Genomic DNA, 13,031 nt, shown 5'->3' with positions numbered 1-13,031 from the left:
AGCTGAAATTTGAGACCCAATATCTGCCATGACAGAGCTAATCCTCAGACAGAATACAAGTGAAGTGCCCATCCCAGGCTTGCCACTAGGAACAGCCACATATCTGGGTGTGTGCCCTGCAGGGTACAAAGGACTGTAAGGGGTGAGACTGAGGCCTTCCACTGCTTTGTGTGGCCACTGTGGGGGATTCCTTAGTGAGCAAGACAGGGCTCTGTGGTTGTGCTGGGACTCTTTGTCCCGAGCCAACAGTAACAGGAAGCGTGACTCAATATCCTGCCTCGGAGGATGGAGCAGCTGAGTCTGGTTTGGAACTTCCTCTCTCAGGTCAGAATTGGTCTGGGAACTGGACAAACAGAACCTAGTGTTTGTGTGACATGCAGAGACCCATGGGTGCAGCAAAGTTGGGAAAGAGGCACAAAGAGGGAATAGTGGGTTCAAGCAAGGCATTTCTGCTAACCTGGAGGCTTGGGCTAAGCTTTAATAGCCAACGCACCTAAGCTGGAGTCTCACAGCCACTCGTGGTACCAGTTTCCACATCTTGCAAGTAGAGTTGATAACTACATTTTAGGCCACTTTGCTGTCACCAACTAAGTTTCTATTGTGGGCCATTCATTCTTGCAAACATATTTTACATTATCTCAGATAATCCTCGCAACAACTCCAAGGGGTTAGAATGAATTCTTGTGATTAGCACGCTACAGCAAGGAAATGGGCTCCCTCCCTCTGACCGAGTCATCAATGCTGCTTTTGCAGCAAGGATTAAACAAGAAAACTTGAAGTCTTTAACAAGGTGCTCGGCTCAGTGCCTCGAGTAGTACCTTTACGACCCCGATTTTAGAAATAGAAAAGACGAGACTCAGAACAGCCAAGGAACGTTCCCATACGTGTGCCTTGGTTGGTGGAGCAAAGTGTAGGTTGTAACTTCATGTTTCGCCTTCCTGCAAGTGGGCAGCTAGCTGGAAGCTGTCCCTACCTGGGATGGGCACTCACATCTGCAGGCTCCCAGGGTGTGCCCAATCAATCCTTCTCTTTGCTCTTCGCTGCAGGCTCAGGGCAGAAGCCAGAGGTAGCTTCCATGCCTGTGGCCCTGCACACCGTCCTCCCCCAGCCCGAAGCCCCTGGGGTGTGAATCAAGGGATCACAGTTTCAGTTCTGTTTGTGAAGTTTCTCAGCCAAGAGGAAAACCATTAGGTGTCAAATTGCAAGGAAAAAGCATCCAAGAAGCTGCCTCATCCAGCACTCCTTCCTGCCAAAGAACCTCAGATAAACTCGGTGGAGAGAAGCCGGCTGGGATGGCTCTATGCAGCCCACTTGGATTGTTCGCTTAGCGTGTGCAACTTGATATCATCTGATTAATTGGTTTGGATTCAGAAAGCAAAACAGTAGGCTGGCATTCATCTAGATCCCCTCGAGGGTTTCTTTTGGATGAGAGGCCACTGGATATACTACTGAGGGTAAAGGAAAAAAAAATCTATGGAAAGAGATGAGGAACTGCCTCTTTCATTTATTTATATTTTTCTTATTTATTCATATTTTTTAGCTAGAGGTGAGAAGGAAAGCCAAGAAAACTCTCTAAGAATCAAAGGCTACATGGATCAAAAAGAAGAGATCCTTAAATGTAGAAAAGGCAATACCCCTTAAAATTAATATCAGACCTTCACATTTGCCTCCACATTAAGAAAAATAAACACCTATTATCTCACCACTTTCTGAAGAGAACTGAACAGTCACATCCCCTTTGAAAAAATGAGATCAGTGAGTTTCACGCCACTGAGCTAACGGCCACATCATTGAAGTTCATGAAGGAGGGGAAGGTAGAGAAGGAAGGATGTCTCCCCTCCAGCGGACCCTGTAAGGACTGGCTGGGCAGGAGGCAGGGCAGCCCTGGCCCCTGACACTTGCAGGGGAGAATGGCCCAAAAGCAGAAAACAGGATTTAATATCTCATTTTGAAATAAAATGCATTTTCTCAGAAGGTAAAAGAGAAAAAAAATGAATTGTGGCATAGTGAGTGAGGTTGTTGCCTGGACACCAGCATCCCACATAGGTTCCAGGTCATAACCCAACTGCTCGCTTCCTGTCCTGCTACCTGCCGATGTCCTGAGGAAGCAGTGGAGGATGGCCAAGGGCCTGGGCTGATGATACCAATGTAGGAGATCCAGATGGAGTTCCTAGCTCTTGGAATGTGACCTACTCCGGTGCTGGCACTGCAGCCACCGGGGGAGTGAACCAGTGGATGGAAGAGTTCTCTCTCTCTCTCTGTAACTCTGACTTCCAAATGAATAAATACACCAAAAGAAAGAAAAAAAGAAAATTAAAATGTGAAAGAGAAGAGAGCAAGTCTCTTTTATCCTCATTTAAATGTTGGAAAAGCAAGAGTGGAGTTCAAGGTGGATGGGGTCAGTGTCGAATCAGGAGAACCAGAGACTTCTGGGTAAGCAATCGTCACAGGCAAGCGACCCAAGAAGAGGCAAACATCAGTGCGAAGATGGAGCCCAAAAAAGCACCAAGCCAAGTATTTAAATGAGCATGGGCAGGGAAGTAGCTGGAAAAGAGTAACAAATGACCAGACCCACAGACAAAACTGAGAAGTCAGAGCAGGGAAGACCCAGAGAGGCCAGCAGTGGGAAGCCCTGACAGTATGCTGCGCACGCAGCTGCCGGCCGCTGGGGCTTCATCCAGGACACCCCACGCACTCACATTTGATAAAATGAAGCTTCCATTGCTGGGACAGCAGCAGCTCAAACAACAGGAGAGGCATTTGTAGAAAAGCCAAGGCCATTCTGCAGCCCTCCATGGAGGGGAGCCAGAGGAAGAAGGAAGGACCCCGGAGAAAAGGATGTGCCCCTCGGGTGACAATCTGCTGTCTCCTGAACTGGGAAAGCAGAACCAGCAGCTGTTTAAGGCACTAGGGCATGGCAGGGGATGGGGGGCACGGTGGGTTCTGGCAGGAGGTGCGGGGACATGGGGGGTGCTCCAGCAGGACCTGTAGGGTGTGGTGGGCTCCGGCAGGGAGTGCCGAGACACCGTGGTCTCTGGCAGGGGTTGGGGGCACGGTGGGCTCTGCCATAGAATCCACACTGTTGGACTCTGTGAATCAGCAGTGGCAAGTGTGTCCATGCAGGTGGTGAGAACCAGCGGATGGGTCCTGTTAAGAGACTCTGAGGGCCTCAAACACTTGCTCCCAGGGATGCGTGGTCACATGACCAAGGAGGCACAGTTTTCCCCTAAGGAGGTGCTGCTCAAAGTCAATCACTTCAGGAGCACAGCATAAAAAGACAGTGGTTACAAGGACCACGGAAACCAAGAGGTAAGTGGAGAAGACAGGATCTTCCCAAGAGCCTTATGACCACTGCAGGTAACCAGCCTCAGCATTCCGGTGGCTTTGGCACACTGGGAGGGATTATGGGGATTACGGTGATCAATGGGAAGGTACAGAGAGGCGTTCATTAAGCTCACCTGGTTGGGAAGTTTGGCCTTAAGGAATAGCTGGAGATTTCTGAAGATCTCCTCGGTCAGGGAGTCTAACTACGAGAGCAATGGATGTCAATGAAGGTCAAGGTTCAATGGGAAACAGGAAGCAGCAGCAAAGAGGAACTGAGCCCAGCAAAGATTAAAGGGACTTCACAAGAGCAACATACAAAGTACAGGGAAGTCATTGTTTCCCTGAGTGGAGGAGGACACAGGCTCTCCCTCCCGGCACTGCCAAGGAACAGGCAGACAAGGAAGAAGGCCGGAACGCCGGCCGTGGCAGCTTTGTACAATGGAAACAGGCCCGGTAAATGCAGGCCACAGCTGACCCGTGTCCAGGCTGCGAGTGTGCTGTGCCAGGCAAGATTCAGGTTTTTGAAATAATTGAATTCGAGTGCTTTTCCCCAGAGCATGCACTTTCCACGTTTTTGAAGCCGCCACCACTTAATATTTGATCAACCTTTCTCATTCAACTATGTTGTTTTCCTAAGCTCTGAAGATATTTGGGTTTGCAAACGCTCCTTCTTGATTTGTTTTGGGAGGATCTGGAAGGAGTGTTGTCAGAGGTATAAGCTCTACGGGCCACAGGTCCAGCTGAGATAGGCCTGGGTTCCAAAACAGAACACGTGAAAACAAGACCCCAGCTGGCAAAAAGGAAATTTTCGTAAAGAAATATCATTACTCAGACGTAATCCTAACAGTTGTATTTCTTATCATTATGGACAGATTATGCATTTGTATGTTTCTAAAATCTATTTCTATGTTCTTTATTAAGTATCTCCTAGTATACCGTTGTATTTTTTTTCCTGTATGGTTTTTACCAACTAATTCTCCTTTTGAAAAGGAAAAAAAAAAGTTGGAGAATCTAAACTCACAGTGTACCATCTGACAGCCAGAAGATTGTGTCGGTAGAGAAGGGCTTTGGAGCCTTACAGCAGCTCACACCTGACTGTACAATTTATTGACCTGTAACTGCAGTGTTAGAAGCCCCACCCCAGGATAATAAAACTGTTGCAAAGGTGTTTGCGCCACCTGGTGGACATTGAGCTCTCCAAACATCCACACATTCCTAAGTTTCAGAACACAGGAAAAAAATACAAATGGTCCCACGAAACTTACTCTCACACATTGTTAAAAATATGTTACCTTACACAGGCAAAAATCGATAAGATGTAAGCAATATTTGTTTCCAAAGTTGTTTTATTCAGAAATGTCATATACATATATATTAAACATGTGCTGGATTGGAAATCCAGCTTTCATTGTATTTTTCTTTGCTCAGAGAATTATTTCTGTAGAATCAGTTTCAAAACATAGTTTTTTTTGTGATTCTTTTTTTTAAATTATTTATTATTTAACTTCATTAATTACATTGTATTATGTGACACAGTTACATAGATACTTGGGTTCTCCCACCCCTGCCCAAACCCTCCCACCATGGTGGATTCCTCCACCTTGTTGCATAACCACAGCTCAAGTTCAGTTGAGATTCCCCCATTGCAAGCGTATACCAAACATAGAGTCCAGCATCTTATTGTCCAGTCAAGTTCAACGGCTTCTTAGGTATACCCTCTCTGGTCTGAAGACAGAGCCAGCAGAGTATCATCCCAGTCAATTGAAAGCTCCAACATACCATCAGCAAAAATTTACATCATTATGGAATTAATTGACATAGTAATGAGTAACCAATATGTTAAAAGTAAATGCGAGTTCCCAGCCACCTTCTGTGACCACCTCACCTATACTTCAATTTAGTTTATACACAACATATAACATTCAAAACATAACATGTTATACATAACATCATATCATCTTAAATTAAGGCAAACATGTGGTATTTAACCTTTTGGGATTGGCTCATTTCCCTTAGCATTATGGTTTCCAGTTTGGCCCATTTGGCCACAAAGAACTGCATTTTGTTTTTTTTAATAGCTGAGTAGTATTCCATGGAGTAGATGAACCATAGCTTTCTTATCCAATCCTCTGTTGATGGGCATTTTGGCTGCTTCCATGTTTTTGCAATTACTGATTGTGCTGCTATGAGCACAGGAGTGCATGTTGGTTTCTCATAGAACAAGTGTTCTGGATATATTCCTAGGAGTGCTATTGCTGGATCATACGGTATGTTGAATTTGAGTTGTTTGAATATTCTCCATACTGACTTCCATAGAGGCTGTACCAGCCTGCAGCCCCACCAGCAGTGGAGTAGGGATCCCTTTTCCCCGCAACCTCGCCAACAAGTGTTGTTGGTGCTTTTATTCATGTGGGCCAGTCTTACTGGCGTTAGGTGGTACCTCATTGATGTTTTAATTTGGATTTCCCTTATTGCCAGGGAACTTGAGCATTTTTTCATATGTTTATTTGCCATTTGGGTTTGTTCCTTTGTGAAGTGTTTGCCCATTTCCCGTGCCCATTTCTTGAGTGACTTGTTTGTTTTGACATTTTGGTTGTTTTGTAGCTCTTTGTATATTCTGGAGATCAGCCCTCTATCACCTATATCGTGTGCGAAGATCTTCTCCCATTCTGTGGGTTGCCTTTTTACTCTGTTGATTGTTTCTCTAGCTGTACAGAAGCTTCTTAGTTTGATGAGGTTCCAATAGTTTATTTTGGTCTTGATTTCTACTGCATTTGGAGTCTTTTTTAGGAAGTGAGGGCCTACCCCTAAGTGTTCCAGTGTGTTTCCAACATTTTCTTCCAAAAGTTTGAAGGTTTCTGGATGTAGGTTTAGATCTGTTATCCATTTAGATCTGATCTTAGTGTATGGTGAGAGATGTGGATCTATCTTTTTGTTTCTGCAGGCTATTAACCAGTTGTCCCAACAGCATTTATTGAACAGAACTTCCCATTTGCCTGCATTGTCGTTTGTCTTTTTGTCAAAGATTATTTGGCTGTATCTGTGTGGGTTTCCTTCTGGTGTTTCTATTCTGCTCCATTGATCTTCCTCTCTATCTTTGTGCCAGTACCACGCTGTTTTGATAACCACTGCCCTATAGTATGTCCAGAGGTCCGGAACTGTGATTCCCCCTGCTAACTTCCTGTTCTTCAGGATGGTTCTAGCTATCCGTGGTTTTTTGTGCTTCCAGATGAACCTTTGGATCATTGTTTCCAGTTCCATGAAGAATGTTTTGGGCAATTTGATTGGGATTGCGTTGAATGTATATATTGCTTTTGGTAGTATAGACATTTTAATGATATTGATTTTACCTATCCAGGAGCATGGGATGTTACTCCATCTTTTGAGGTCTTGTTCAATTTCTTTTTTAAGTAGTTTGTAGTTTTCTTCAAATAAGTCTCCTACATTTTTGGTTAGATTTATTCCCAGATATTTCATACTTTTCTCTGTTATTTTGAATGGTATCTTGCTGGTTAAGTCTTTTTCCATCTTGGGGCTGTTCGCATACACTATGGCTGTTGATTTTTGTTCATTAATTTTGTACCCTGCCACTCTACCAAACTCTCGTACAAGTTCTAGCAGTCTCTGTATTGAGTCTCTTGGCTCTTCTACATAAAGAATCATATCATCTGCGTATAGTGAGAGTTTGACTTCTTCGTTTCCCATTTGGATTCCTCTGATTTCTTTTTCTTGTCTTATGGCCTCAGCGAGTACCTCTAGGACTATGTTGAATAGTAGTGGAAAAAGTGGACATCCCTGTCTTGTTCCAGATCTCGGTGGGAAGGGTTCCAACTTTTCTCCATTCAGTATGATGCTGGCGTTGGGTTTTTCATATATGGCTTTAATTATGTTGTGGATTTTTCCATCTATGCCTACCTTGGTTAGTTTTTAAAAATTATTTAAGACACTCATAGTCTGAGCATAGAGGAAAAATGGGGGGTTTGGAAGAAATTAGAATTTGTTTATGCATACAAAAAGTCTGAATCATTTACGATTCAACACTGATTGGATAGAATATTTTGTTTCACTTGTAAACACACACCCGAATAAGAGTAGTAAAAAGCTATTAAGTAAATATGAAATTTACTGGTCTCATATCTCAGTCTAGTGTAACACCAACAAATTCCTATCCATTGTAAATGCAGTTCACAAGTTTTTTTTTTTTAAAAAAAACAAGAATATATTAAAATAGCCACTAAAATGTGTGAAGATAGTCAATTTGGTTAAGATAGGAATCAGGGTTCCAGCTCAGGGAAGATTCAGTTTCCAGAGAGCATCTAGAGAATATAAATTATGGGGGGAGGAGGTTAAAGATTTTTTAATCTTCTCTTAAGATTTTCTTTGTAGTCTGAGGAAAATGAACAGGAAAATGTATTAGGGTCCTTCAAAGTTCATGGAGAACGCAGAAGCAGAAGATAAGCGTGTTTTGATGAAAGCATTTTGCAATCCCAGCATATTCTCCAGCACACGTTTCCCATGAACTGTTTCAGGATCCTGTGTCCCGACAATGTCCCAGGCACTCCAGGTCTCACTCACCTGCAGCAGCCACACTTCTTGGCCATTTTCATGTTTTCTTTGAAGCTACTATGATTGTAAAGGATTGAATGCCAGTTTTGTTTCTCAAGTAATGAAGTCATGTTGCTCTTCCAATCAGAGTGACGGTCTCATTCTATAGGGTCTGCTGGAGGTGATTTAATATGAATGTCATGAGAATAAAGAAATAAGAATTCTCGTAAATAAGATTATACTTTAGAAAGAATAAAACAAAGTAAGGTAGGGCCCGGCACGATAGTGTAGTGGTTAAAGTCCTCGCCTTGCATGCCTGGGATCCCATATGGTCGCCAGTTCTAATCCTGGCGGCCCTGCTTCCCATCCAGCTCCCTGCTTGTGGCCTGGGAAAGCAGTCAAGGAAGGCCCAAAGCCTTGGGACCCTGCACCCATGTGGGAAACCTAGAAGAAGCTCCTGGCTCCTGGCTTCAGATTGGCTCAGGTCCAGCCGTTGTGGCCGCTTGAGGAGTGAATCATCGGACGGAAGATCTTCCTCTCTGTTTCTCCTCCTCTCTGTATATCCGCCTTTCCAATAAAAATACATAGATCTTAAAAAAAAAAAGTAAGGTAGAAAAACAAAGCTGAAGATTCTAAGAGAGGAGAACTTAAAGACAGTGAAATGCTTCATAGTAAAATAAGCAAACAATAAATAGAGAATTTGGAGGTTCAACGCAACTAGAAGGCAGACCCGACGTGGTTCACAGGTGCAAAGAAAGAGGTGGGGGGTGCACTGAGGGAGAATGAAAAAAAGGGGGCGGGATAAAATGATCAAGCAAATAGCTTAGGAACCTCTCTTCAAACTGAGCAATGGTATCTTAAATAATGCACTATTGAGGACCCAGCACAGAGGTAAAAAGAATCCATGCCAACAAAAATAGCTCAGAAACCAAGTATTAGAAACTGAACTGTATCAGATTTCTCCATGCGGGAAAGCACAAGAGAGCTGTAGTTAAGGATGGGGAAGAATCTGCTTGCGGGAAGGCTCCAACAAGCGTCCCGGTGGGAAGCCATCTCCAGCCATGCGCTGCATAGTGACAGTGCAGTCAACAGAACCAGTGAAGACCAACAGCCAGACCTCACCTTGCCCCTCAGCGCCACCACAGCCACCTTGCAGTACACTCGGCTGTGTGCGCCGTGCCAGTTCTCAAGGTGCCATGTTTCAGACTCAGTGGTGTGCGTTTGAACATGAAGCGGGAAGGCAAAGATAGAACGGATCTCAAATTATCATGCTATAAATTCAAATCTAATGTTAACAATTCTATTGTGTTCTCAAGACTTTCTGTTGTGTTCTGGCCAGAATTTGGAGAGAAAGATCCATACTCAGGTGGAGCAGCAAGGAATTTTTAATGTGGAAAGGTAAAAAACAAATAAATAAAAATGAAAAAAATGAATCATGAAATCACCCAGGAAGAAAACGCGACGTAATGCCGACAAGGGGAAATGGAGGCTGGGCGCAGCCTTCCCCAGTAATAGTAAATGGAAGAATTCAGCGAGATGAAATTTGCAGGTTTCCCTGGGAAGAAAAATGTGACTCCCAGATTTTGTACCTTCTTCGTGTTGTCAGTCGAGTCGTAGAAGGGCAATAGATATTTCCAGGTTCTCATGGTGGGGCAGGGAGGGAGGAAAGCGTCAGACAGAATGTCTGATAATGAAGTCAGACTAATTAGAAACAGATGCAAATGAGCATGCAAGAACGGTAAGCCCTCGAGAGGATTCTAGACTCTGATTCAATTTAAATGGAGGCTGAATGCGCTGCTAGTTAGTGCCGTCTTGCAAAGGTAGCAATAGAAATGAGAAAACCATCAGCAAGGATGGAAAACAACACGGAAGGGCTTTCTGGTGCACCGACCTCCTGTATGACAATGCAGTTAAAATCTTCTGTGGATTTTATGATTGTTGGCTGAAGTTCAGCATCAAGTAAATCATTTAACATAGGTTGTAAAAAAGAAAATTTGGCTGTAAGTTAAAAAGGTCTTTTCAGCTTGCTAGAATTCTTGAGCCTTAAGGGTTTAATGTAATCTCTTTAAAATTAAAAGAAGATATAGAGTGCGATGTTTTTTATGTTAGATTTTTGGTATTCTAATTTTTTCTACTTTTTGAAAACATATCTATGTATAATATAATCATTATTGATTTTGTTCTTCTTCCTGATGTCTCTCCTTTCCCCCCGTTTCTTTATCTGCTTCTACCATCCCTTTTCTTCTTCCGTATGTACAGAAACATGATTGGAATAATACCCACCAAGCATAGTGATATTTACATCTGAAAATCTGTGTGGGAATTTTTAAACTTTAATTGGCTTACTAATCGGTAATATATCTGCATTCTAAGATTCACTGCAATTTGATAACAGAAATACACCTCCCATCACCCCCATAGGTAAGGTCAAGATATTCGGTTGCATGAGATACCTTAACCAGCTGGTCACCTTTGGTTGTTGGTAATAATCTCTAATTTCTAAGTGTAAGAAACACTTTCTGGACCTGGTGTGATGGCTCAGCGGCTAAATCCTCATTTTGCAGCCACTGGAATCTCACAGAGGCACCGGTTTGTGTCCTGGCCGCCTCACTTCTCCACCTCCCTGCTTGTGGCCTGGAAAAGCAGGGGAGCACAGCCTGATGCTTTGCAAACCTGCACCTTTGTGATAGACCTGTAAGAAACTCCTGGCTCCTGGCTTCAGGTCGGCCACTGCGGTCACTTAGTGAGTGAACCAGCAGATGGAGGATCTTTCTCGGTGTCACTCCTTCTCTCTGTAAATCTTCCCTTCCAGTGAGAAATGGTACTTTGAAATGAGAAATTTTGTCACTGTATAGGTGTTTCTGGAGAGTAATTTGCTGGAGCCAGAGTTTCTGCTTGACAGTGGAGAGGCACGTGTGTAATTCCGCAGCTGCAGGCCCATTACCATCTGCGGGGCTGTGTATTTGTCCTCGTTTCTCTGAAATTCCGACAACAGGATGTGGCCAAGCTTTCATGTATTTGCTCTCCAGAACTGCAGCTTGGTGTAGTTTTGATTTGCTTTTCCTGGGATCAATTTCTGCATCTCTGTATTTAGGGCCCTTCCTACTTCTGTTCTATGAAGCCAATACTCCTTTGGCCACCTCCGGCCTGCTTATGTGGTGGCTTTGTACTTATTTACGGATAGTCCTCTGTGTTCCTTGCTTTTGCAAGGATACCTCCAAAAGTTTTGTGGAGAATAGAATGAAAAAAAATGAGTATGTTTGGGCACAACAAAAGTGGAACCCATGCGTTTTTCCAGAATACACATTTCCATAAACTTTGGAAAGGCTCCATATACTTATATAATTAATACATCAGTTTTGTAATCATCATCCTAAAAAACAAAAAGACCACAGACGGAAAGTTTGGTTCAACAAAGGGTAAGGGAACTTCTACAGAAAAATTAAGAATCAAAAGGTAGGATGTATTTTTAATAAACAGGAAGAAACTCGGTGTCTTTTTTTTTTAAGTAAAGCAGTCAGTGGCATGTGATGGACACAGCCATGGAGGTTGTGAGGGTGAGAGACTGGCCGAAAGGGGAAAGTTGCTGATGAGCTGGGCGAAGCGCTGAAGCGAGGGGACAGAAGGGCGTGAGGACTGGAATTTCTCCTTGAGAAATTAAGACTTGCAGGTCATACACAGTCTTTCTTCATTCCTTTGTAAAATTAGTATCAAAATATGTCCTACACTGAAAATAGCTAGCTACAACAAAAAAACACTAAATATAAATCTGATAAATGTCTTTTATGTAAATCTCTGTAGAATGCCGTTACAGAACAAATAACCTGAAGCGTGTATCATCTTGCAATGCTAAATAAAACTAATCTCTTCCTTTAATGCTCTCTAAATCCAGCATTGATTTGATTTCTGAAATCATACATCCACTGAATGACTACAAGGCATTGAATTAAAACACATTACAAAAATCTATGGAGAGAAGTTTAGTGGATTTTTTGCAGTTTAACTGGAGTTGTCATTGATTGAGTGAATTTGACCTGCTTTAACTTCCTGCATTTAAACTGTGAACAAATATTTTGCTACCTCTTGAAAGAAAAAATAAAGTCTATTTCTCACTGACTTTCATCAAAGAGAAAGTTGACTTCCATGATTTAATGCTACTTCAAACAAAGAGAAATCTGCCAAGCATGTTTTGTTTACAGAAATAACTTGTTTCATTTAAGAAGTCATTTTCTAAAGCTGAAACCGACTGTGAGGCCAGATGAGAAACATCAGACTGTCTTAGGGGAAATCCATAGCCTTACACATACATTGAACAATCCAAACTCTTGGTCACCGCACTCCCGTCGCTGGTAGGCATGTTCTCCTGTAAGTCACAGGACCCTAGTGATGGAGCAAAAACCGCTGCTTGCTTGTTAAAGTACACGATGTACATGTGTTCCTTCCAGATGGATGCAGAATCCTTCTTTAGGGTCACTGGGGCCACTAATAGTGGGAGGGACAGGCTGGGATGCAGCTGCTGGGACAACAGTCAGGTGAAGAGTTGGGTAACCCACTAGAACGCACTTGGGTGGCAAGAATGTAAGGCGAAGCAGTGCTTTTAAAAAAGGCATGTGGAAGGTATCAGTGCCAAGCTGTCCCGTGGAGTGTGGCCCTGGCGACTTAGCCACTCTTTTCTGTTACCCGTCATTACCCACTAGGACCCACTACAGTGCATGCAAAATGGCAGATTCACTTGCCCAATCAATCGAAATAACTCAATGCAGAGTCCAGACAAGCACTGAGTGGCTCTGGCTTTTTGGTTCTGCTGATTATGACAAAGCATCTTTGCTCTCAGCTTCAGCTCTTTTGCACCATATTGTTTTCCATCTCCTTTCAGGTTCATTGATCAAGGCAATGAGAACAAACACCTACACATAAATGGATGTCCCTTCTTAAAATGATGTGTTACTTTTCGTTCTCACAGAATATCTTATTCTTTCTTGCTTTACAATTTTTAACATATAACACGAATCCCGAAATACCATTCATGAGGAATTGTGTACGTACTCTGTGTGAATGAAAAAAAAGTCAGAAATATCAATTACTCAGAATAATTCTTCACAGTTAGTGAAGTACAAAGCCCCTACTCAGGCTGGTGTTAAGCAGCTGAGGACAGGACCTGA

This window comes from Ochotona princeps, chromosome 10 (genome assembly GCF_030435755.1).
Source record: "Ochotona princeps isolate mOchPri1 chromosome 10, mOchPri1.hap1, whole genome shotgun sequence".
Lineage (NCBI taxonomy): Eukaryota > Metazoa > Chordata > Mammalia > Lagomorpha > Ochotonidae > Ochotona > Ochotona princeps.
This window is presented reverse-complemented; position numbering follows the sequence as displayed.